Consider the following 24,870-nt stretch of genomic DNA (forward strand, 5'->3'; position numbering starts at 1 on the left):
TTCTGTAGTCTGCCTGTTGATGTATTTTCCGTTTGAACTGTGCACAACATGAAGAGACGGAACACTGGCGGCTTGTCACAATGCCCCCCGATGACATCACAATAGCGCTGCTGCCTAGAAAACAAGCTGCGCAGAAGAAGTTGTTCTTTGGGTGGGAGGGTGGGCTAGTGGAAGGAGGGGGCAATCTCTTTTTTTCCCGGGTGGTAGGGGGATGACAGGAGAAGGGAAGCGGGTGGTGAGAAAGGTACAGAGGGCAGGGTTTGGGGGCTGGGAAGGAAAGGGAAAAGATTAGGGTTTGGGGATGATGAAAGGGCTTTCTACGGGTAAGGATGGCAAAGGGTGGCAGTGACGGAAAGTCAGGCAACCTGTCCTGTCCGTCTTTTTGTATCGTGAATTGGAAAGACTGCAAGGGGGAGGGGAGTTGCTTGCGCCCTAAAGGAGGAGTTATTCAGATTCATTGCAGTGGGCGGCGGCTGCAAAACGCACCATTCTTCTTGTTTTGGCTCTGCAAAGCAGCCTTTTCAAGGGTTGGCTTGGGTGACAAAATGTCTTGTGTAGGCGTGGGTTTGTCTCCCTCTCGCTCTCTCTCCCTAAGATGTGTCCGGCATAGGCCAGGGTGCCACTCGAGGCCCAAACCAATTCTGGTTATCGCTTCTCGGCCTTTTGGCTAAGATCAAGTGTAGTATCTGTTCTTATCAGTTTAATATCTGATACGTCCCCTATCTGGGGACCATATATTAAATGGATTTTTAGAACAGGGAGATGGAAAAAGAGCTTGCTCTGTCCACTCCACGCATTGACCTGGTATTGCAGTACCTCCAGGAACGGTGCACCCCTTCTTAACCCAGTTTCCAAAAGCAGAACTCAATTCACCTGATTCATATTAGCCCGATTTAATGAATTGGAAGAAAGCATACGTCTTCATATGCACCTCAATTTGGCCCATTCACTTTTCACACTTCCTCCTTTTGTTTTTTATCTTTCACACTTTTGACTTTCTTTATTCATCCAAATAGCAAACTCATCACCACTCAACCTGACCAACTCGGCTATGTCCCCGTGCTGCAGTTCTCTGTCTTATCTAGATCATTTGCAATTGAATGGAATAGATCCCTTTTGGACAAAGTGGATTCACCTGCTGCTGCAGTGACCACAGGTGTGATAACATCTAGAATTGGCATCTGGTGCGATCTCTCCGCTTCCACTCCAAAGAAAGTTACCTGTTTATTCCTATCATGCATTGGTTTTTAGGGGTTTTCTTTGAGTAATGATGATCTCTTTAGTAGTCTGTTGGCGCCCTCTCCTGGAGGAATAGTTTGCTTGCTCTTGGACATTCTAAAAGAGAGGTCATGATAGACATTGAGCTTCTGAGCTCAATTGGGGAAAGTCATGGGTGATGAATGTTTGCAACCTACTGCGAAGCCTCATACCGCAATATAAGGAACGTCAAATACTAAGAAAGGGCGGCCTATGAAAGAATTACTACTTTCAATAAGTACACTTAAACGGCTAATTGGGAATAGAAAAACTGTAAAAAGCCCTCTGAGAAAGCCCCCCTCTAACCTTTGATAGTAAGCTTTTCTGTAGTCTGCCTGTTGATGTATTTTCCGTTTGAACTGTGCACAACATGAAGAGACGGAACACTGGCGGCTTGTCACAATGCCCCCCGATGACATCACAATAGCGCTGCTGCCTAGAAAACAAGCTGCGCAGAAGAAGTTGTTCTTTGGGTGGGAGGGTGGGCTAGTGGAAGGAGGGGGCAATCTCTTTTTTTCCCGGGTGGTAGGGGGATGACAGGAGAAGGGAAGCGGGTGGTGAGAAAGGTACAGAGGGCAGGGTTTGGGGGCTGGGAAGGAAAGGGAAAAGATTAGGGTTTGGGGATGATGAAAGGGCTTTCTACGGGTAAGGATGGCAAAGGGTGGCAGTGACGGAAAGTCAGGCAACCTGTCCTGTCCGTCTTTTTGTATCGTGAATTGGAAAGACTGCAAGGGGGAGGGGAGTTGCTTGCGCCCTAAAGGAGGAGTTATTCAGATTCATTGCAGTGGGCGGCGGCTGCAAAACGCACCATTCTTCTTGTTTTGGCTCTGCAAAGCAGCCTTTTCAAGGGTTGGCTTGGGTGACAAAATGTCTTGTGTAGGCGTGGGTTTGTCTCCCTCTCGCTCTCTCTCCCTAAGATGTGTCCGGCATAGGCCAGGGTGCCACTCGAGGCCCAAACCAATTCTGGTTATCGCTTCTCGGCCTTTTGGCTAAGATCAAGTGTAGTATCTGTTCTTATCAGTTTAATATCTGATACGTCCCCTATCTGGGGACCATATATTAAATGGATTTTTAGAACAGGGAGATGGAAAAAGAGCTTGCTCTGTCCACTCCACGCATTGACCTGGTATTGCAGTACCTCCAGGAACGGTGCACCCCTTCTTAACCCAGTTTCCAAAAGCAGAACTCAATTCACCTGATTCATATTAGCCCGATTTAATGAATTGGAAGAAAGCATACGTCTTCATATGCACCTCAATTTGGCCCATTCACTTTTCACACTTCCTCCTTTTGTTTTTTATCTTTCACACTTTTGACTTTCTTTATTCATCCAAATAGCAAACTCATCACCACTCAACCTGACCAACTCGGCTATGTCCCCGTGCTGCAGTTCTCTGTCTTATCTAGATCATTTGCAATTGAATGGAATAGATCCCTTTTGGACAAAGTGGATTCACCTGCTGCTGCAGTGACCACAGGTGTGATAACATCTAGAATTGGCATCTGGTGCGATCTCTCCGCTTCCACTCCAAAGAAAGTTACCTGTTTATTCCTATCATGCATTGGTTTTTGGGGTTTTCTTTGAGTAATGATGATCTCTTTAGTAGTCTGTTGGCGCCCTCTCCTGGAGGAATAGTTTGCTTGCTCTTGGACATTCTAAAAGAGAGGTCATGATAGACATTGAGCTTCTGAGCTCAATTGGGGAAAGTCATGGGTGATGAATGTTTGCAACCTACTGCGAAGCCTCATACCGCAATATAAGGAACGTCAAATACTAAGAAAGGGCGGCCTATGAAAGAATTACTACTTTCAATAAGTACACTTAAACGGCTAATTGGGAATAGAAAAACTGTAAAAAGCCCTCTGAGAAAGCCCCCCTCTAACCTTTGATAGTAAGCTTTTCTGTAGTCTGCCTGTTGATGTATTTTCCGTTTGAACTGTGCACAACATGAAGAGACGGAACACTGGCGGCTTGTCACAATGCCCCCCGATGACATCACAATAGCGCTGCTGCCTAGAAAACAAGCTGCGCAGAAGAAGTTGTTCTTTGGGTGGGAGGGTGGGCTAGTGGAAGGAGGGGGCAATCTCTTTTTTTCCCGGGTGGTAGGGGGATGACAGGAGAAGGGAAGCGGGTGGTGAGAAAGGTACAGAGGGCAGGGTTTGGGGGCTGGGAAGGAAAGGGAAAAGATTAGGGTTTGGGGATGATGAAAGGGCTTTCTACGGGTAAGGATGGCAAAGGGTGGCAGTGACGGAAAGTCAGGCAACCTGTCCTGTCCGTCTTTTTGTATCGTGAATTGGAAAGACTGCAAGGGGGAGGGGAGTTGCTTGCGCCCTAAAGGAGGAGTTATTCAGATTCATTGCAGTGGGCGGCGGCTGCAAAACGCACCATTCTTCTTGTTTTGGCTCTGCAAAGCAGCCTTTTCAAGGGTTGGCTTGGGTGACAAAATGTCTTGTGTAGGCGTGGGTTTGTCTCCCTCTCGCTCTCTCTCCCTAAGATGTGTCCGGCATAGGCCAGGGTGCCACTCGAGGCCCAAACCAATTCTGGTTATCGCTTCTCGGCCTTTTGGCTAAGATCAAGTGTAGTATCTGTTCTTATCAGTTTAATATCTGATACGTCCCCTATCTGGGGACCATATATTAAATGGATTTTTAGAACAGGGAGATGGAAAAAGAGCTTGCTCTGTCCACTCCACGCATTGACCTGGTATTGCAGTACCTCCAGGAACGGTGCACCCCTTCTTAACCCAGTTTCCAAAAGCAGAACTCAATTCACCTGATTCATATTAGCCCGATTTAATGAATTGGAAGAAAGCATACGTCTTCATATGCACCTCAATTTGGCCCATTCACTTTTCACACTTCCTCCTTTTGTTTTTTATCTTTCACACTTTTGACTTTCTTTATTCATCCAAATAGCAAACTCATCACCACTCAACCTGACCAACTCGGCTATGTCCCCGTGCTGCAGTTCTCTGTCTTATCTAGATCATTTGCAATTGAATGGAATAGATCCCTTTTGGACAAAGTGGATTCACCTGCTGCTGCAGTGACCACAGGTGTGATAACATCTAGAATTGGCATCTGGTGCGATCTCTCCGCTTCCACTCCAAAGAAAGTTACCTGTTTATTCCTATCATGCATTGGTTTTTGGGGTTTTCTTTGAGTAATGATGATCTCTTTAGTAGTCTGTTGGCGCCCTCTCCTGGAGGAATAGTTTGCTTGCTCTTGGACATTCTAAAAGAGAGGTCATGATAGACATTGAGCTTCTGAGCTCAATTGGGGAAAGTCATGGGTGATGAATGTTTGCAACCTACTGCGAAGCCTCATACCGCAATATAAGGAACGTCAAATACTAAGAAAGGGCGGCCTATGAAAGAATTACTACTTTCAATAAGTACACTTAAACGGCTAATTGGGAATAGAAAAACTGTAAAAAGCCCTCTGAGAAAGCCCCCCTCTAACCTTTGATAGTAAGCTTTTCTGTAGTCTGCCTGTTGATGTATTTTCCGTTTGAACTGTGCACAACATGAAGAGACGGAACACTGGCGGCTTGTCACAATGCCCCCCGATGACATCACAATAGCGCTGCTGCCTAGAAAACAAGCTGCGCAGAAGAAGTTGTTCTTTGGGTGGGAGGGTGGGCTAGTGGAAGGAGGGGGCAATCTCTTTTTTTCCCGGGTGGTAGGGGGATGACAGGAGAAGGGAAGCGGGTGGTGAGAAAGGTACAGAGGGCAGGGTTTGGGGGCTGGGAAGGAAAGGGAAAAGATTAGGGTTTGGGGATGATGAAAGGGCTTTCTACGGGTAAGGATGGCAAAGGGTGGCAGTGACGGAAAGTCAGGCAACCTGTCCTGTCCGTCTTTTTGTATCGTGAATTGGAAAGACTGCAAGGGGGAGGGGAGTTGCTTGCGCCCTAAAGGAGGAGTTATTCAGATTCATTGCAGTGGGCGGCGGCTGCAAAACGCACCATTCTTCTTGTTTTGGCTCTGCAAAGCAGCCTTTTCAAGGGTTGGCTTGGGTGACAAAATGTCTTGTGTAGGCGTGGGTTTGTCTCCCTCTCGCTCTCTCTCCCTAAGATGTGTCCGGCATAGGCCAGGGTGCCACTCGAGGCCCAAACCAATTCTGGTTATCGCTTCTCGGCCTTTTGGCTAAGATCAAGTGTAGTATCTGTTCTTATCAGTTTAATATCTGATACGTCCCCTATCTGGGGACCATATATTAAATGGATTTTTAGAACAGGGAGATGGAAAAAGAGCTTGCTCTGTCCACTCCACGCATTGACCTGGTATTGCAGTACCTCCAGGAACGGTGCACCCCTTCTTAACCCAGTTTCCAAAAGCAGAACTCAATTCACCTGATTCATATTAGCCCGATTTAATGAATTGGAAGAAAGCATACGTCTTCATATGCACCTCAATTTGGCCCATTCACTTTTCACACTTCCTCCTTTTGTTTTTTATCTTTCACACTTTTGACTTTCTTTATTCATCCAAATAGCAAACTCATCACCACTCAACCTGACCAACTCGGCTATGTCCCCGTGCTGCAGTTCTCTGTCTTATCTAGATCATTTGCAATTGAATGGAATAGATCCCTTTTGGACAAAGTGGATTCACCTGCTGCTGCAGTGACCACAGGTGTGATAACATCTAGAATTGGCATCTGGTGCGATCTCTCCGCTTCCACTCCAAAGAAAGTTACCTGTTTATTCCTATCATGCATTGGTTTTTGGGGTTTTCTTTGAGTAATGATGATCTCTTTAGTAGTCTGTTGGCGCCCTCTCCTGGAGGAATAGTTTGCTTGCTCTTGGACATTCTAAAAGAGAGGTCATGATAGACATTGAGCTTCTGAGCTCAATTGGGGAAAGTCATGGGTGATGAATGTTTGCAACCTACTGCGAAGCCTCATACCGCAATATAAGGAACGTCAAATACTAAGAAAGGGCGGCCTATGAAAGAATTACTACTTTCAATAAGTACACTTAAACGGCTAATTGGGAATAGAAAAACTGTAAAAAGCCCTCTGAGAAAGCCCCCCTCTAACCTTTGATAGTAAGCTTTTCTGTAGTCTGCCTGTTGATGTATTTTCCGTTTGAACTGTGCACAACATGAAGAGACGGAACACTGGCGGCTTGTCACAATGCCCCCCGATGACATCACAATAGCGCTGCTGCCTAGAAAACAAGCTGCGCAGAAGAAGTTGTTCTTTGGGTGGGAGGGTGGGCTAGTGGAAGGAGGGGGCAATCTCTTTTTTTCCCGGGTGGTAGGGGGATGACAGGAGAAGGGAAGCGGGTGGTGAGAAAGGTACAGAGGGCAGGGTTTGGGGGCTGGGAAGGAAAGGGAAAAGATTAGGGTTTGGGGATGATGAAAGGGCTTTCTACGGGTAAGGATGGCAAAGGGTGGCAGTGACGGAAAGTCAGGCAACCTGTCCTGTCCGTCTTTTTGTATCGTGAATTGGAAAGACTGCAAGGGGGAGGGGAGTTGCTTGCGCCCTAAAGGAGGAGTTATTCAGATTCATTGCAGTGGGCGGCGGCTGCAAAACGCACCATTCTTCTTGTTTTGGCTCTGCAAAGCAGCCTTTTCAAGGGTTGGCTTGGGTGACAAAATGTCTTGTGTAGGCGTGGGTTTGTCTCCCTCTCGCTCTCTCTCCCTAAGATGTGTCCGGCATAGGCCAGGGTGCCACTCGAGGCCCAAACCAATTCTGGTTATCGCTTCTCGGCCTTTTGGCTAAGATCAAGTGTAGTATCTGTTCTTATCAGTTTAATATCTGATACGTCCCCTATCTGGGGACCATATATTAAATGGATTTTTAGAACAGGGAGATGGAAAAAGAGCTTGCTCTGTCCACTCCACGCATTGACCTGGTATTGCAGTACCTCCAGGAACGGTGCACCCCTTCTTAACCCAGTTTCCAAAAGCAGAACTCAATTCACCTGATTCATATTAGCCCGATTTAATGAATTGGAAGAAAGCATACGTCTTCATATGCACCTCAATTTGGCCCATTCACTTTTCACACTTCCTCCTTTTGTTTTTTATCTTTCACACTTTTGACTTTCTTTATTCATCCAAATAGCAAACTCATCACCACTCAACCTGACCAACTCGGCTATGTCCCCGTGCTGCAGTTCTCTGTCTTATCTAGATCATTTGCAATTGAATGGAATAGATCCCTTTTGGACAAAGTGGATTCACCTGCTGCTGCAGTGACCACAGGTGTGATAACATCTAGAATTGGCATCTGGTGCGATCTCTCCGCTTCCACTCCAAAGAAAGTTACCTGTTTATTCCTATCATGCATTGGTTTTTGGGGTTTTCTTTGAGTAATGATGATCTCTTTAGTAGTCTGTTGGCGCCCTCTCCTGGAGGAATAGTTTGCTTGCTCTTGGACATTCTAAAAGAGAGGTCATGATAGACATTGAGCTTCTGAGCTCAATTGGGGAAAGTCATGGGTGATGAATGTTTGCAACCTACTGCGAAGCCTCATACCGCAATATAAGGAACGTCAAATACTAAGAAAGGGCGGCCTATGAAAGAATTACTACTTTCAATAAGTACACTTAAACGGCTAATTGGGAATAGAAAAACTGTAAAAAGCCCTCTGAGAAAGCCCCCCTCTAACCTTTGATAGTAAGCTTTTCTGTAGTCTGCCTGTTGATGTATTTTCCGTTTGAACTGTGCACAACATGAAGAGACGGAACACTGGCGGCTTGTCACAATGCCCCCCGATGACATCACAATAGCGCTGCTGCCTAGAAAACAAGCTGCGCAGAAGAAGTTGTTCTTTGGGTGGGAGGGTGGGCTAGTGGAAGGAGGGGGCAATCTCTTTTTTTCCCGGGTGGTAGGGGGATGACAGGAGAAGGGAAGCGGGTGGTGAGAAAGGTACAGAGGGCAGGGTTTGGGGGCTGGGAAGGAAAGGGAAAAGATTAGGGTTTGGGGATGATGAAAGGGCTTTCTACGGGTAAGGATGGCAAAGGGTGGCAGTGACGGAAAGTCAGGCAACCTGTCCTGTCCGTCTTTTTGTATCGTGAATTGGAAAGACTGCAAGGGGGAGGGGAGTTGCTTGCGCCCTAAAGGAGGAGTTATTCAGATTCATTGCAGTGGGCGGCGGCTGCAAAACGCACCATTCTTCTTGTTTTGGCTCTGCAAAGCAGCCTTTTCAAGGGTTGGCTTGGGTGACAAAATGTCTTGTGTAGGCGTGGGTTTGTCTCCCTCTCGCTCTCTCTCCCTAAGATGTGTCCGGCATAGGCCAGGGTGCCACTCGAGGCCCAAACCAATTCTGGTTATCGCTTCTCGGCCTTTTGGCTAAGATCAAGTGTAGTATCTGTTCTTATCAGTTTAATATCTGATACGTCCCCTATCTGGGGACCATATATTAAATGGATTTTTAGAACAGGGAGATGGAAAAAGAGCTTGCTCTGTCCACTCCACGCATTGACCTGGTATTGCAGTACCTCCAGGAACGGTGCACCCCTTCTTAACCCAGTTTCCAAAAGCAGAACTCAATTCACCTGATTCATATTAGCCCGATTTAATGAATTGGAAGAAAGCATACGTCTTCATATGCACCTCAATTTGGCCCATTCACTTTTCACACTTCCTCCTTTTGTTTTTTATCTTTCACACTTTTGACTTTCTTTATTCATCCAAATAGCAAACTCATCACCACTCAACCTGACCAACTCGGCTATGTCCCCGTGCTGCAGTTCTCTGTCTTATCTAGATCATTTGCAATTGAATGGAATAGATCCCTTTTGGACAAAGTGGATTCACCTGCTGCTGCAGTGACCACAGGTGTGATAACATCTAGAATTGGCATCTGGTGCGATCTCTCCGCTTCCACTCCAAAGAAAGTTACCTGTTTATTCCTATCATGCATTGGTTTTTGGGGTTTTCTTTGAGTAATGATGATCTCTTTAGTAGTCTGTTGGCGCCCTCTCCTGGAGGAATAGTTTGCTTGCTCTTGGACATTCTAAAAGAGAGGTCATGATAGACATTGAGCTTCTGAGCTCAATTGGGGAAAGTCATGGGTGATGAATGTTTGCAACCTACTGCGAAGCCTCATACCGCAATATAAGGAACGTCAAATACTAAGAAAGGGCGGCCTATGAAAGAATTACTACTTTCAATAAGTACACTTAAACGGCTAATTGGGAATAGAAAAACTGTAAAAAGCCCTCTGAGAAAGCCCCCCTCTAACCTTTGATAGTAAGCTTTTCTGTAGTCTGCCTGTTGATGTATTTTCCGTTTGAACTGTGCACAACATGAAGAGACGGAACACTGGCGGCTTGTCACAATGCCCCCCGATGACATCACAATAGCGCTGCTGCCTAGAAAACAAGCTGCGCAGAAGAAGTTGTTCTTTGGGTGGGAGGGTGGGCTAGTGGAAGGAGGGGGCAATCTCTTTTTTTCCCGGGTGGTAGGGGGATGACAGGAGAAGGGAAGCGGGTGGTGAGAAAGGTACAGAGGGCAGGGTTTGGGGGCTGGGAAGGAAAGGGAAAAGATTAGGGTTTGGGGATGATGAAAGGGCTTTCTACGGGTAAGGATGGCAAAGGGTGGCAGTGACGGAAAGTCAGGCAACCTGTCCTGTCCGTCTTTTTGTATCGTGAATTGGAAAGACTGCAAGGGGGAGGGGAGTTGCTTGCGCCCTAAAGGAGGAGTTATTCAGATTCATTGCAGTGGGCGGCGGCTGCAAAACGCACCATTCTTCTTGTTTTGGCTCTGCAAAGCAGCCTTTTCAAGGGTTGGCTTGGGTGACAAAATGTCTTGTGTAGGCGTGGGTTTGTCTCCCTCTCGCTCTCTCTCCCTAAGATGTGTCCGGCATAGGCCAGGGTGCCACTCGAGGCCCAAACCAATTCTGGTTATCGCTTCTCGGCCTTTTGGCTAAGATCAAGTGTAGTATCTGTTCTTATCAGTTTAATATCTGATACGTCCCCTATCTGGGGACCATATATTAAATGGATTTTTAGAACAGGGAGATGGAAAAAGAGCTTGCTCTGTCCACTCCACGCATTGACCTGGTATTGCAGTACCTCCAGGAACGGTGCACCCCTTCTTAACCCAGTTTCCAAAAGCAGAACTCAATTCACCTGATTCATATTAGCCCGATTTAATGAATTGGAAGAAAGCATACGTCTTCATATGCACCTCAATTTGGCCCATTCACTTTTCACACTTCCTCCTTTTGTTTTTTATCTTTCACACTTTTGACTTTCTTTATTCATCCAAATAGCAAACTCATCACCACTCAACCTGACCAACTCGGCTATGTCCCCGTGCTGCAGTTCTCTGTCTTATCTAGATCATTTGCAATTGAATGGAATAGATCCCTTTTGGACAAAGTGGATTCACCTGCTGCTGCAGTGACCACAGGTGTGATAACATCTAGAATTGGCATCTGGTGCGATCTCTCCGCTTCCACTCCAAAGAAAGTTACCTGTTTATTCCTATCATGCATTGGTTTTTGGGGTTTTCTTTGAGTAATGATGATCTCTTTAGTAGTCTGTTGGCGCCCTCTCCTGGAGGAATAGTTTGCTTGCTCTTGGACATTCTAAAAGAGAGGTCATGATAGACATTGAGCTTCTGAGCTCAATTGGGGAAAGTCATGGGTGATGAATGTTTGCAACCTACTGCGAAGCCTCATACCGCAATATAAGGAACGTCAAATACTAAGAAAGGGCGGCCTATGAAAGAATTACTACTTTCAATAAGTACACTTAAACGGCTAATTGGGAATAGAAAAACTGTAAAAAGCCCTCTGAGAAAGCCCCCCTCTAACCTTTGATAGTAAGCTTTTCTGTAGTCTGCCTGTTGATGTATTTTCCGTTATGAACTGTGCACAACATGAAGAGACGGAACACTGGCGGCTTGTCACAATGCCCCCCGATGACATCACAATAGCGCTGCTGCCTAGAAAACAAGCTGCGCAGAAGAAGTTGTTCTTTGGGTGGGAGGGTGGGCTAGTGGAAGGAGGGGGCAATCTCTTTTTTTCCCGGGTGGTAGGGGGATGACAGGAGAAGGGAAGCGGGTGGTGAGAAAGGTACAGAGGGCAGGGTTTGGGGGCTGGGAAGGAAAGGGAAAAGATTAGGGTTTGGGGATGATGAAAGGGCTTTCTACGGGTAAGGATGGCAAAGGGTGGCAGTGACGGAAAGTCAGGCAACCTGTCCTGTCCGTCTTTTTGTATCGTGAATTGGAAAGACTGCAAGGGGGAGGGGAGTTGCTTGCGCCCTAAAGGAGGAGTTATTCAGATTCATTGCAGTGGGCGGCGGCTGCAAAACGCACCATTCTTCTTGTTTTGGCTCTGCAAAGCAGCCTTTTCAAGGGTTGGCTTGGGTGACAAAATGTCTTGTGTAGGCGTGGGTTTGTCTCCCTCTCGCTCTCTCTCCCTAAGATGTGTCCGGCATAGGCCAGGGTGCCACTCGAGGCCCAAACCAATTCTGGTTATCGCTTCTCGGCCTTTTGGCTAAGATCAAGTGTAGTATCTGTTCTTATCAGTTTAATATCTGATACGTCCCCTATCTGGGGACCATATATTAAATGGATTTTTAGAACAGGGAGATGGAAAAAGAGCTTGCTCTGTCCACTCCACGCATTGACCTGGTATTGCAGTACCTCCAGGAACGGTGCACCCCTTCTTAACCCAGTTTCCAAAAGCAGAACTCAATTCACCTGATTCATATTAGCCCGATTTAATGAATTGGAAGAAAGCATACGTCTTCATATGCACCTCAATTTGGCCCATTCACTTTTCACACTTCCTCCTTTTGTTTTTTATCTTTCACACTTTTGACTTTCTTTATTCATCCAAATAGCAAACTCATCACCACTCAACCTGACCAACTCGGCTATGTCCCCGTGCTGCAGTTCTCTGTCTTATCTAGATCATTTGCAATTGAATGGAATAGATCCCTTTTGGACAAAGTGGATTCACCTGCTGCTGCAGTGACCACAGGTGTGATAACATCTAGAATTGGCATCTGGTGCGATCTCTCCGCTTCCACTCCAAAGAAAGTTACCTGTTTATTCCTATCATGCATTGGTTTTTGGGGTTTTCTTTGAGTAATGATGATCTCTTTAGTAGTCTGTTGGCGCCCTCTCCTGGAGGAATAGTTTGCTTGCTCTTGGACATTCTAAAAGAGAGGTCATGATAGACATTGAGCTTCTGAGCTCAATTGGGGAAAGTCATGGGTGATGAATGTTTGCAACCTACTGCGAAGCCTCATACCGCAATATAAGGAACGTCAAATACTAAGAAAGGGCGGCCTATGAAAGAATTACTACTTTCAATAAGTACACTTAAACGGCTAATTGGGAATAGAAAAACTGTAAAAAGCCCTCTGAGAAAGCCCCCCTCTAACCTTTGATAGTAAGCTTTTCTGTAGTCTGCCTGTTGATGTATTTTCCGTTTGAACTGTGCACAACATGAAGAGACGGAACACTGGCGGCTTGTCACAATGCCCCCCGATGACATCACAATAGCGCTGCTGCCTAGAAAACAAGCTGCGCAGAAGAAGTTGTTCTTTGGGTGGGAGGGTGGGCTAGTGGAAGGAGGGGGCAATCTCTTTTTTTCCCGGGTGGTAGGGGGATGACAGGAGAAGGGAAGCGGGTGGTGAGAAAGGTACAGAGGGCAGGGTTTGGGGGCTGGGAAGGAAAGGGAAAAGATTAGGGTTTGGGGATGATGAAAGGGCTTTCTACGGGTAAGGATGGCAAAGGGTGGCAGTGACGGAAAGTCAGGCAACCTGTCCTGTCCGTCTTTTTGTATCGTGAATTGGAAAGACTGCAAGGGGGAGGGGAGTTGCTTGCGCCCTAAAGGAGGAGTTATTCAGATTCATTGCAGTGGGCGGCGGCTGCAAAACGCACCATTCTTCTTGTTTTGGCTCTGCAAAGCAGCCTTTTCAAGGGTTGGCTTGGGTGACAAAATGTCTTGTGTAGGCGTGGGTTTGTCTCCCTCTCGCTCTCTCTCCCTAAGATGTGTCCGGCATAGGCCAGGGTGCCACTCGAGGCCCAAACCAATTCTGGTTATCGCTTCTCGGCCTTTTGGCTAAGATCAAGTGTAGTATCTGTTCTTATCAGTTTAATATCTGATACGTCCCCTATCTGGGGACCATATATTAAATGGATTTTTAGAACAGGGAGATGGAAAAAGAGCTTGCTCTGTCCACTCCACGCATTGACCTGGTATTGCAGTACCTCCAGGAACGGTGCACCCCTTCTTAACCCAGTTTCCAAAAGCAGAACTCAATTCACCTGATTCATATTAGCCCGATTTAATGAATTGGAAGAAAGCATACGTCTTCATATGCACCTCAATTTGGCCCATTCACTTTTCACACTTCCTCCTTTTGTTTTTTATCTTTCACACTTTTGACTTTCTTTATTCATCCAAATAGCAAACTCATCACCACTCAACCTGACCAACTCGGCTATGTCCCCGTGCTGCAGTTCTCTGTCTTATCTAGATCATTTGCAATTGAATGGAATAGATCCCTTTTGGACAAAGTGGATTCACCTGCTGCTGCAGTGACCACAGGTGTGATAACATCTAGAATTGGCATCTGGTGCGATCTCTCCGCTTCCACTCCAAAGAAAGTTACCTGTTTATTCCTATCATGCATTGGTTTTTGGGGTTTTCTTTGAGTAATGATGATCTCTTTAGTAGTCTGTTGGCGCCCTCTCCTGGAGGAATAGTTTGCTTGCTCTTGGACATTCTAAAAGAGAGGTCATGATAGACATTGAGCTTCTGAGCTCAATTGGGGAAAGTCATGGGTGATGAATGTTTGCAACCTACTGCGAAGCCTCATACCGCAATATAAGGAACGTCAAATACTAAGAAAGGGCGGCCTATGAAAGAATTACTACTTTCAATAAGTACACTTAAACGGCTAATTGGGAATAGAAAAACTGTAAAAAGCCCTCTGAGAAAGCCCCCCTCTAACCTTTGATAGTAAGCTTTTCTGTAGTCTGCCTGTTGATGTATTTTCCGTTTGAACTGTGCACAACATGAAGAGACGGAACACTGGCGGCTTGTCACAATGCCCCCCGATGACATCACAATAGCGCTGCTGCCTAGAAAACAAGCTGCGCAGAAGAAGTTGTTCTTTGGGTGGGAGGGTGGGCTAGTGGAAGGAGGGGGCAATCTCTTTTTTTCCCGGGTGGTAGGGGGATGACAGGAGAAGGGAAGCGGGTGGTGAGAAAGGTACAGAGGGCAGGGTTTGGGGGCTGGGAAGGAAAGGGAAAAGATTAGGGTTTGGGGATGATGAAAGGGCTTTCTACGGGTAAGGATGGCAAAGGGTGGCAGTGACGGAAAGTCAGGCAACCTGTCCTGTCCGTCTTTTTGTATCGTGAATTGGAAAGACTGCAAGGGGGAGGGGAGTTGCTTGCGCCCTAAAGGAGGAGTTATTCAGATTCATTGCAGTGGGCGGCGGCTGCAAAACGCACCATTCTTCTTGTTTTGGCTCTGCAAAGCAGCCTTTTCAAGGGTTGGCTTGGGTGACAAAATGTCTTGTGTAGGCGTGGGTTTGTCTCCCTCTCGCTCTCTCTCCCTAAGATGTGTCCGGCATAGGCCAGGGTGCCACTCGAGGCCCAAACCAATTCTGGTTATCGCTTCTCGGCCTTTTGGCTAAGATCAAGTGTAGTATCTGTTCTTATCAGTTTAATATCTGATACGTCCCCTATCTGGGGACCATATATTAAATGGATTTTTAGAACAGGGAGATGGAAAAAGAGCTTGCTCTGTCCACTCCACGCATTGACCTGGTATTGCAGTACCTCCAGGAACGGTGCACCCCTTCTTAACCCAGTTTCCAAAAGCAGAACTCAATTCACCTGATTCATATTAGCCCGATTTAATGAATTGGAAGAAAGCATACGTCTTCATATGCACCTCAATTTGGCCCATTCACTTTTCACACTTCCTCCTTTTGTTTTTTATCTTTCACACTTTTGACTTTCTTTATTCATCCAAATAGCAAACTCATCACCACTCAACCTGACCAACTCGGCTATGTCCCCGTGCTGCAGTTCTCTGTCTTATCTAGATCATTTGCAATTGAATGGAATAGATCCCTTTTGGACAAAGTGGATTCACCTGCTGCTGCAGTGACCACAGGTGTGATAACATCTAGAATTGGCATCTGGTGCGATCTCTCCGCTTCCACTCCAAAGAAAGTTACCTGTTTATTCCTATCATGCATTGGTTTTTGGGGTTTTCTTTGAGTAATGATGATCTCTTTAGTAGTCTGTTGGCGCCCTCTCCTGGAGGAATAGTTTGCTTGCTCTTGGACATTCTAAAAGAGAGGTCATGATAGACATTGAGCTTCTGAGCTCAATTGGGGAAAGTCATGGGTGATGAATGTTTGCAACCTACTGCGAAGCCTCATACCGCAATATAAGGAACGTCAAATACTAAGAAAGGGCGGCCTATGAAAGAATTACTACTTTCAATAAGTACACTTAAACGGCTAATTGGGAATAGAAAAACTGTAAAAAGCCCTCTGAGAAAGCCCCCCTCTAACCTTTGATAGTAAGCTTTTCTGTAGTCTGCCTGTTGATGTATTTTCCGTTTGAACTGTGCACAACATGAAGAGACGGAACACTGGCGGCTTGTCACAATGCCCCCCGATGACATCACAATAGCGCTGCTGCCTAGAAAACAAGCTGCGCAGAAGAAGTTGTTCTTTGGGTGGGAGGGTGGGCTAGTGGAAGGAGGGGGCAATCTCTTTTTTTCCCGGGTGGTAGGGGGATGACAGGAGAAGGGAAGCGGGTGGTGAGAAAGGTACAGAGGGCAGGGTTTGGGGGCTGGGAAGGAAAGGGAAAAGATTAGGGTTTGGGGATGATGAAAGGGCTTTCTACGGGTAAGGATGGCAAAGGGTGGCAGTGACGGAAAGTCAGGCAACCTGTCCTGTCCGTCTTTTTGTATCGTGAATTGGAAAGACTGCAAGGGGGAGGGGAGTTGCTTGCGCCCTAAAGGAGGAGTTATTCAGATTCATTGCAGTGGGCGGCGGCTGCAAAACGCACCATTCTTCTTGTTTTGGCTCTGCAAAGCAGCCTTTTCAAGGGTTGGCTTGGGTGACAAAATGTCTTGTGTAGGCGTGGGTTTGTCTCCCTCTCGCTCTCTCTCCCTAAGATGTGTCCGGCATAGGCCAGGGTGCCACTCGAGGCCCAAACCAATTCTGGTTATCGCTTCTCGGCCTTTTGGCTAAGATCAAGTGTAGTATCTGTTCTTATCAGTTTAATATCTGATACGTCCCCTATCTGGGGACCATATATTAAATGGATTTTTAGAACAGGGAGATGGAAAAAGAGCTTGCTCTGTCCACTCCACGCATTGACCTGGTATTGCAGTACCTCCAGGAACGGTGCACCCCTTCTTAACCCAGTTTCCAAAAGCAGAACTCAATTCACCTGATTCATATTAGCCCGATTTAATGAATTGGAAGAAAGCATACGTCTTCATATGCACCTCAATTTGGCCCATTCACTTTTCACACTTCCTCCTTTTGTTTTTTATCTTTCACACTTTTGACTTTCTTTATTCATCCAAATAGCAAACTCATCACCACTCAACCTGACCAACTCGGCTATGTCCCCGTGCTGCAGTTCTCTGTCTTATCTAGATCATTTGCAATTGAATGGAATAGATCCCTTTTGGACAAAGTGGATTCACCTGCTGCTGCAGTGACCACAGGTGTGATAACATCTAGAATTGGCATCTGGTGCGATCTCTCCGCTTCCACTCCAAAGAAAGTTACCTGTTTATTCCTATCATGCATTGGTTTTTGGGGTTTTCTTTGAGTAATGATGATCTCTTTAGTAGTCTGTTGGCGCCCTCTCCTGGAGGAATAGTTTGCTTGCTCTTGGACATTCTAAAAGAGAGGTCATGATAGACATTGAGCTTCTGAGCTCAATTGGGGAAAGTCATGGGTGATGAATGTTTGCAACCTACTGCGAAGCCTCATACCGCAATATAAGGAACGTCAAATACTAAGAAAGGGCGGCCTATGAAAGAATTACTACTTTCAATAAGTACACTTAAACGGCTAATTGGGAATAGAAAAACTGTAAAAAGCCCTCTGAGAAAGCCCCCCTCTAACCTTTGATAGTAAGCTTTTCTGTAGTCTGCCTGTTGATGTATTTTCCGTTTGAACTGTGCACAACATGAAGAGACGGAACACTGGCGGCTTGTCACAATGCCCCCCGATGACATCACAATAGCGCTGCTGCCTAGAAAACAAGCTGCGCAGAAGAAGTTGTTCTTTGGGTGGGAGGGGGAGGGTGGGCTAGTGGAAGGAGGGGGCAATCTCTTTTTTTCCCGGGTGGTAGGGGGATGACAGGAGAAGGGAAGCGGGTGGTGAGAAAGGTACAGAGGGCAGGGTTTGGGGGCTGGGAAGGAAAGGGAAAAGATTAGGGTTTGGGGATGATGAAAGGGCTTTCTACGGGTAAGGATGGCAAAGGGTGGCAGTGACGGAAAGTCAGGCAACCTGTCCTGTCCGTCTTTTTGTATCGTGAATTGGAAAGACTGCAAGGGGGAGGGGAGTTGCTTGCGCCCTAAAGGAGGAGTTATTCAGATTCATTGCAGTGGGCGGCGGCTGCAAAACGCACCATTCTTCTTGTTTTGGCTCTGCAAAGCAGCCTTTTCAAGGGTTGGCTTGGGTGACAAAATGTCTTGTGTAGGCGTGGGTTTGTCTCCCTCTCGCTCTCTCTCCCTAAGATGTGTCCGGCATAGGCCAGGGTGCCACTCGAGGCCCAAACCAATTCTGGTTATCGCTTCTCGGCCTTTTGGCTAAGATCAAGTGTAGTATCTGTTCTTATCAGTTTAATATCTGATACGTCCCCTATCTGGGGACCATATATTAAATGGATTTTTAGAACAGGGAGATGGAAAAAGAGCTTGCTCTGTCCACTCCACGCATTGACCTGGTATTGCAGTACCTCCAGGAACGGTGCACCCCTTCTTAACCCAGTTTCCAAAAGCAGAACTCAATTCACCTGATTCATATTAGCCCGATTTAATGAATTGGAAGAAAGCATACGTCTTCATATGCACCTCAATTTGGCCCATTCACTTTTCACACTTCCTCCTTTTGTTTTTTATCTTTCACACTTTTGACTTTCTTTATTCATCCAAATAGCAAACTCATCACCACTCAACCTGACCAACTCGGCTATGTCCCCGTGCTGCAGTTCTCTGTCTTATCTAGATCATTTGCAATTGAATGGAATAGATCCCTTTTGGACAAAGTGGATTCACCTGCTGCTGCAGTGACCACAGGTGTGATAACATCTAGAATTGGCATCTGGTGCGATCTCTCCGCTTCCACTCCAAAGAAAGTTACCTGTTTATTCCTATCATGCATTGGTTTTTGGGGTTTTCTTTGAGTAATGATGATCTCTTTAGTAGTCTGTTGGCGCCCTCTCCTGGAGGAATAGTTTGCTTGCTCTTGGACATTCTAAAAGAGAGGTCATGATAGACATTGAGCTTCTGAGCTCAATTGGGGAAAGTCATGGGTGATGAATGTTTGCAACCTACTGCGAAGCCTCATACCGCAATATAAGGAACGTCAAATACTAAGAAAGGGCGGCCTATGAAAGAATTACTACTTTCAATAAGTACACTTAAACGGCTAATTGGGAATAGAAAAACTGTAAAAAGCCCTCTGAGAAAGCCCCCCTCTAACCTTTGATAGTAAGCTTTTCTGTAGTCTGCCTGTTGATGTATTTTCCGTTTGTAACTGTGCACAACATGAAGAGACGGAACACTGGCGGCTTGTCACAATGCCCCCCGATGACATCACAATAGCGCTGCTGCCTAGAAAACAAGCTGCGCAGAAGAAGTTGTTCTTTGGGTGGGAGGGTGGGCTAGTGGAAGGAGGGGGCAATCTCTTTTTTTCCCGGGTGGTAGGGGGATGACAGGAGAAGGGAAGCGGGTGGTGAGAAAGGTACAGAGGGCAGGGTTTGGGGGCTGGGAAGGAAAGGGAAAAGATTAGGGTTTGGGGATGATGAAAGGGCTTTCTACGGGTAAGGATGGCAAAGGGTGGCAGTGACGGAAAGTCAGGCAACCTGTCCTGTCCGTCTTTTTGTATCGTGAATTGGAAAGACTGCAAGGGGGAGGGGAGTTGCTTGCGCCCTAAAGGAGGAGTTATTCAGATTCATTGCAGTGGGCGGCGGCTGCAAAACGCACCATTCTTCTTGTTTTGGCTCTGCAAAGCAGCCTTTTCAAGGGTTGGCTTGGGTGACAAAATGTCTTGTGTAGGCGTGGGTTTGTCTCCCTCTCGCTCTCTCTCCCTAAGATGTGTCCGGCATAGGCCAGGGTGCCACTCGAGGCCCAAACCAATTCTGGTTATCGCTTCTCGGCCTTTTGGCTAAGATCAAGTGTAGTATCTGTTCTTATCAGTTTAATATCTGATACGTCCCCTATCTGGGGACCATATATTAAATGGATTTTTAGAACAGGGAGATGGAAAAAGAGCTTGCTCTGTCCACTCCACGCATTGACCTGGTATTGCAGTACCTCCAGGAACGGTGCACCCCTTCTTAACCCAGTTTCCAAAAGCAGAACTCAATTCACCTGATTCATATTAGCCCGATTTAATGAATTGGAAGAAAGCATACGTCTTCATATGCACCTCAATTTGGCCCATTCACTTTTCACACTTCCTCCTTTTGTTTTTTATCTTTCACACTTTTGACTTTCTTTATTCATCCAAATAGCAAACTCATCACCACTCAACCTGACCAACTCGGCTATGTCCCCGTGCTGCAGTTCTCTGTCTTATCTAGATCATTTGCAATTGAATGGAATAGATCCCTTTTGGACAAAGTGGATTCACCTGCTGCTGCAGTGACCACAGGTGTGATAACATCTAGAATTGGCATCTGGTGCGATCTCTCCGCTTCCACTCCAAAGAAAGTTACCTGTTTATTCCTATCATGCATTGGTTTTTGGGGTTTTCTTTGAGTAATGATGATCTCTTTAGTAGTCTGTTGGCGCCCTCTCCTGGAGGAATAGTTTGCTTGCTCTTGGACATTCTAAAAGAGAGGTCATGATAGACATTGAGCTTCTGAGCTCAATTGGGGAAAGTCATGGGTGATGAATGTTTGCAACCTACTGCGAAGCCTCATACCGCAATATAAGGAACGTCAAATACTAAGAAAGGGCGGCCTATGAAAGAATTACTACTTTCAATAAGTACACTTAAACGGCTAATTGGGAATAGAAAAACTGTAAAAAGCCCTCTGAGAAAGCCCCCCTCTAACCTTTGATAGTAAGCTTTTCTGTAGTCTGCCTGTTGATGTATTTTCCGTTTGAACTGTGCACAACATGAAGAGACGGAACACTGGCGGCTTGTCACAATGCCCCCCGATGACATCACAATAGCGCTGCTGCCTAGAAAACAAGCTGCGCAGAAGAAGTTGTTCTTTGGGTGGGAGGGTGGGCTAGTGGAAGGAGGGGGCAATCTCTTTTTTTCCCGGGTGGTAGGGGGATGACAGGAGAAGGGAAGCGGGTGGTGAGAAAGGTACAGAGGGCAGGGTTTGGGGGCTGGGAAGGAAAGGGAAAAGATTAGGGTTTGGGGATGATGAAAGGGCTTTCTACGGGTAAGGATGGCAAAGGGTGGCAGTGACGGAAAGTCAGGCAACCTGTCCTGTCCGTCTTTTTGTATCGTGAATTGGAAAGACTGCAAGGGGGAGGGGAGTTGCTTGCGCCCTAAAGGAGGAGTTATTCAGATTCATTGCAGTGGGCGGCGGCTGCAAAACGCACCATTCTTCTTGTTTTGGCTCTGCAAAGCAGCCTTTTCAAGGGTTGGCTTGGGTGACAAAATGTCTTGTGTAGGCGTGGGTTTGTCTCCCTCTCGCTCTCTCTCCCTAAGATGTGTCCGGCATAGGCCAGGGTGCCACTCGAGGCCCAAACCAATTCTGGTTATCGCTTCTCGGCCTTTTGGCTAAGATCAAGTGTAGTATCTGTTCTTATCAGTTTAATATCTGATACGTCCCCTATCTGGGGACCATATATTAAATGGATTTTTAGAACAGGGAGATGGAAAAAGAGCTTGCTCTGTCCACTCCACGCATTGACCTGGTATTGCAGTACCTCCAGGAACGGTGCACCCCTTCTTAACCCAGTTTCCAAAAGCAGAACTCAATTCACCTGATTCATATTAGCCCGATTTAATGAATTGGAAGAAAGCATACGTCTTCATATGCACCTCAATTTGGCCCATTCACTTTTCACACTTCCTCCTTTTGTTTTTTATCTTTCACACTTTTGACTTTCTTTATTCATCCAAATAGCAAACTCATCACCACTCAACCTGACCAACTCGGCTATGTCCCCGTGCTGCAGTTCTCTGTCTTATCTAGATCATTTGCAATTGAATGGAATAGATCCCTTTTGGACAAAGTGGATTCACCTGCTGCTGCAGTGACCACAGGTGTGATAACATCTAGAATTGGCATCTGGTGCGATCTCTCCGCTTCCACTCCAAAGAAAGTTACCTGTTTATTCCTATCATGCATTGGTTTTTGGGGTTTTCTTTGAGTAATGATGATCTCTTTAGTAGTCTGTTGGCGCCCTCTCCTGGAGGAATAGTTTGCTTGCTCTTGGACATTCTAAAAGAGAGGTCATGATAGACATTGAGCTTCTGAGCTCAATTGGGGAAAGTCATGGGTGATGAATGTTTGCAACCTACTGCGAAGCCTCATACCGCAATATAAGGAACGTCAAATACTAAGAAAGGGCGGCCTATGAAAGAATTACTACTTTCAATAAGTACACTTAAACGGCTAATTGGGAATAGAAAAACTGTAAAAAGCCCTCTGAGAAAGCCCCCCTCTAACCTTTGATAGTAAGCTTTTCTGTAGTCTGCCTGTTGATGTATTTTCCGTTTGAACTGTGCACAACATGAAGAGACGGAACACTGGCGGCTTGTCACAATGCCCCCCGATGACATCACAATAGCGCTGCTGCCTAGAAAACAAGCTGCGCAGAAGAAGTTGTTCTTTGGGTGGGAGGGTGGGCTAGTGGAAGGAGGGGGCAATCTCTTTTTTTCCCGGGTGGTAGGGGGATGACAGGAGAAGGGAAGCGGGTGGTGAGAAAGGTACAGAGGGCAGGGTTTGGGGGCTGGGAAGGAAAGGGAAAAGATTAGGGTTTGGGGATGATGAAAGGGCTTTCTACGGGTAAGGATGGCAAAGGGTGGCAGTGACGGAAAGTCAGGCAACCTGTCCTGTCCGTCTTTTTGTATCGTGAATTGGAAAGACTGCAAGGGGGAGGGGAGTTGCTTGCGCCCTAAAGGAGGAGTTATTCAGATTCATTGCAGTGGGCGGCGGCTGCAAAACGCACCATTCTTCTTGTTTTGGCTCTGCAAAGCAGCCTTTTCAAGGGTTGGCTTGGGTGACAAAATGTCTTGTGTAGGCGTGGGTTTGTCTCCCTCTCGCTCTCTCTCCCTAAGATGTGTCCGGCATAGGCCAGGGTGCCACTCGAGGCCCAAACCAATTCTGGTTATCGCTTCTCGGCCTTTTGGCTAAGATCAAGTGTAGTATCTGTTCTTATCAGTTTAATATCTGATACGTCCCCTATCTGGGGACCATATATTAAATGGATTTTTAGAACAGGGAGATGGAAAAAGAGCTTGCTCTGTCCACTCCACGCATTGACCTGGTATTGCAGTACCTCCAGGAACGGTGCACCCCTTCTTAACCCAGTTTCCAAAAGCAGAACTCAATTCACCTGATTCATATTAGCCCGATTTAATGAATTGGAAGAAAGCATACGTCTTCATATGCACCTCAATTTGGCCCATTCACTTTTCACACTTCCTCCTTTTGTTTTTTATCTTTCACACTTTTGACTTTCTTTATTCATCCAAATAGCAAACTCATCACCACTCAACCTGACCAACTCGGCTATGTCCCCGTGCTGCAGTTCTCTGTCTTATCTAGATCATTTGCAATTGAATGGAATAGATCCCTTTTGGACAAAGTGGATTCACCTGCTGCTGCAGTGACCACAGGTGTGATAACATCTAGAATTGGCATCTGGTGCGATCTCTCCGCTTCCACTCCAAAGAAAGTTACCTGTTTATTCCTATCATGCATTGGTTTTTGGGGTTTTCTTTGAGTAATGATGATCTCTTTAGTAGTCTGTTGGCGCCCTCTCCTGGAGGAATAGTTTGCTTGCTCTTGGACATTCTAAAAGAGAGGTCATGATAGACATTGAGCTTCTGAGCTCAATTGGGGAAAGTCATGGGTGATGAATGTTTGCAACCTACTGCGAAGCCTCATACCGCAATATAAGGAACGTCAAATACTAAGAAAGGGCGGCCTATGAAAGAATTACTACTTTCAATAAGTACACTTAAACGGCTAATTGGGAATAGAAAAACTGTAAAAAGCCCTCTGAGAAAGCCCCCCTCTAACCTTTGATAGTAAGCTTTTCTGTAGTCTGCCTGTTGATGTATTTTCCGTTTGAACTGTGCACAACATGAAGAGACGGAACACTGGCGGCTTGTCACAATGCCCCCCGATGACATCACAATAGCGCTGCTGCCTAGAAAACAAGCTGCGCAGAAGAAGTTGTTCTTTGGGTGGGAGGGTGGGCTAGTGGAAGGAGGGGGCAATCTCTTTTTTTCCCGGGTGGTAGGGGGATGACAGGAGAAGGGAAGCGGGTGGTGAGAAAGGTACAGAGGGCAGGGTTTGGGGGCTGGGAAGGAAAGGGAAAAGATTAGGGTTTGGGGATGATGAAAGGGCTTTCTACGGGTAAGGATGGCAAAGGGTGGCAGTGACGGAAAGTCAGGCAACCTGTCCTGTCCGTCTTTTTGTATCGTGAATTGGAAAGACTGCAAGGGGGAGGGGAGTTGCTTGCGCCCTAAAGGAGGAGTTATTCAGATTCATTGCAGTGGGCGGCGGCTGCAAAACGCACCATTCTTCTTGTTTTGGCTCTGCAAAGCAGCCTTTTCAAGGGTTGGCTTGGGTGACAAAATGTCTTGTGTAGGCGTGGGTTTGTCTCCCTCTCGCTCTCTCTCCCTAAGATGTGTCCGGCATAGGCCAGGGTGCCACTCGAGGCCCAAACCAATTCTGGTTATCGCTTCTCGGCCTTTTGGCTAAGATCAAGTGTAGTATCTGTTCTTATCAGTTTAATATCTGATACGTCCCCTATCTGGGGACCATATATTAAATGGATTTTTAGAACAGGGAGATGGAAAAAGAGCTTGCTCTGTCCACTCCACGCATTGACCTGGTATTGCAGTACCTCCAGGAACGGTGCACCCCTTCTTAACCCAGTTTCCAAAAGCAGAACTCAATTCACCTGATTCATATTAGCCCGATTTAATGAATTGGAAGAAAGCATACGTCTTCATATGCACCTCAATTTGGCCCATTCACTTTTCACACTTCCTCCTTTTGTTTTTTATCTTTCACACTTTTGACTTTCTTTATTCATCCAAATAGCAAACTCATCACCACTCAACCTGACCAACTCGGCTATGTCCCCGTGCTGCAGTTCTCTGTCTTATCTAGATCATTTGCAATTGAATGGAATAGATCCCTTTTGGACAAAGTGGATTCACCTGCTGCTGCAGTGACCACAGGTGTGATAACATCTAGAATTGGCATCTGGTGCGAT

General features: G+C 46.3%; 16 non-coding genes across 16 annotated transcripts; all 16 read left to right on the top strand.

Annotated features, from left to right (window-relative positions):
• The first annotated feature begins 647 nt into the window (after positions 1-647).
• Positions 648-838, top strand: LOC142271201 (U2 spliceosomal RNA). Its single transcript, XR_012736355.1, has one exon. It is a non-coding gene; the product is annotated as a U2 spliceosomal RNA (small nuclear RNA).
• A 1,388-nt stretch (positions 839-2,226) lies between these two features.
• On the top strand, positions 2,227-2,417 carry LOC142271213 (U2 spliceosomal RNA). The gene has a single exon (XR_012736366.1). It is a non-coding gene; the product is annotated as a U2 spliceosomal RNA (small nuclear RNA).
• A 1,387-nt stretch (positions 2,418-3,804) lies between these two features.
• Positions 3,805-3,995, top strand: LOC142271225 (U2 spliceosomal RNA). Its single transcript, XR_012736377.1, has one exon. It is a non-coding gene; the product is annotated as a U2 spliceosomal RNA (small nuclear RNA).
• A 1,387-nt stretch (positions 3,996-5,382) lies between these two features.
• Positions 5,383-5,573, top strand: LOC142271237 (U2 spliceosomal RNA). Its single transcript, XR_012736388.1, has one exon. It is a non-coding gene; the product is annotated as a U2 spliceosomal RNA (small nuclear RNA).
• A 1,387-nt stretch (positions 5,574-6,960) lies between these two features.
• LOC142271249 (U2 spliceosomal RNA) lies at positions 6,961-7,151 on the top strand. The gene has a single exon (XR_012736395.1). It is a non-coding gene; the product is annotated as a U2 spliceosomal RNA (small nuclear RNA).
• Positions 7,152-8,538: 1,387 nt separating this feature from the next.
• LOC142271202 (U2 spliceosomal RNA) lies at positions 8,539-8,729 on the top strand. The gene has a single exon (XR_012736356.1). It is a non-coding gene; the product is annotated as a U2 spliceosomal RNA (small nuclear RNA).
• Positions 8,730-10,116: 1,387 nt separating this feature from the next.
• LOC142271203 (U2 spliceosomal RNA) lies at positions 10,117-10,307 on the top strand. Its single transcript, XR_012736357.1, has one exon. It is a non-coding gene; the product is annotated as a U2 spliceosomal RNA (small nuclear RNA).
• A 1,388-nt stretch (positions 10,308-11,695) lies between these two features.
• Positions 11,696-11,886, top strand: LOC142271204 (U2 spliceosomal RNA). The gene has a single exon (XR_012736358.1). It is a non-coding gene; the product is annotated as a U2 spliceosomal RNA (small nuclear RNA).
• A 1,387-nt stretch (positions 11,887-13,273) lies between these two features.
• LOC142271205 (U2 spliceosomal RNA) lies at positions 13,274-13,464 on the top strand. The gene has a single exon (XR_012736359.1). It is a non-coding gene; the product is annotated as a U2 spliceosomal RNA (small nuclear RNA).
• A 1,387-nt stretch (positions 13,465-14,851) lies between these two features.
• LOC142271206 (U2 spliceosomal RNA) lies at positions 14,852-15,042 on the top strand. The gene has a single exon (XR_012736360.1). It is a non-coding gene; the product is annotated as a U2 spliceosomal RNA (small nuclear RNA).
• A 1,387-nt stretch (positions 15,043-16,429) lies between these two features.
• LOC142271207 (U2 spliceosomal RNA) lies at positions 16,430-16,620 on the top strand. Its single transcript, XR_012736361.1, has one exon. It is a non-coding gene; the product is annotated as a U2 spliceosomal RNA (small nuclear RNA).
• Positions 16,621-18,013: 1,393 nt separating this feature from the next.
• LOC142271208 (U2 spliceosomal RNA) lies at positions 18,014-18,204 on the top strand. Its single transcript, XR_012736362.1, has one exon. It is a non-coding gene; the product is annotated as a U2 spliceosomal RNA (small nuclear RNA).
• A 1,388-nt stretch (positions 18,205-19,592) lies between these two features.
• LOC142271209 (U2 spliceosomal RNA) lies at positions 19,593-19,783 on the top strand. Its single transcript, XR_012736363.1, has one exon. It is a non-coding gene; the product is annotated as a U2 spliceosomal RNA (small nuclear RNA).
• Positions 19,784-21,170: 1,387 nt separating this feature from the next.
• LOC142271210 (U2 spliceosomal RNA) lies at positions 21,171-21,361 on the top strand. Its single transcript, XR_012736364.1, has one exon. It is a non-coding gene; the product is annotated as a U2 spliceosomal RNA (small nuclear RNA).
• Positions 21,362-22,748: 1,387 nt separating this feature from the next.
• LOC142271212 (U2 spliceosomal RNA) lies at positions 22,749-22,939 on the top strand. Its single transcript, XR_012736365.1, has one exon. It is a non-coding gene; the product is annotated as a U2 spliceosomal RNA (small nuclear RNA).
• Positions 22,940-24,326: 1,387 nt separating this feature from the next.
• On the top strand, positions 24,327-24,517 carry LOC142271214 (U2 spliceosomal RNA). Its single transcript, XR_012736367.1, has one exon. It is a non-coding gene; the product is annotated as a U2 spliceosomal RNA (small nuclear RNA).
• The last annotated feature ends 353 nt before the right edge of the window (positions 24,518-24,870 follow it).

The sequence above is a fragment of the Anomaloglossus baeobatrachus genome, unplaced genomic scaffold (genome assembly GCF_048569485.1).
Source record: "Anomaloglossus baeobatrachus isolate aAnoBae1 unplaced genomic scaffold, aAnoBae1.hap1 Scaffold_3359, whole genome shotgun sequence".
Classification (NCBI taxonomy): Eukaryota; Metazoa; Chordata; class Amphibia; order Anura; family Aromobatidae; genus Anomaloglossus; species Anomaloglossus baeobatrachus.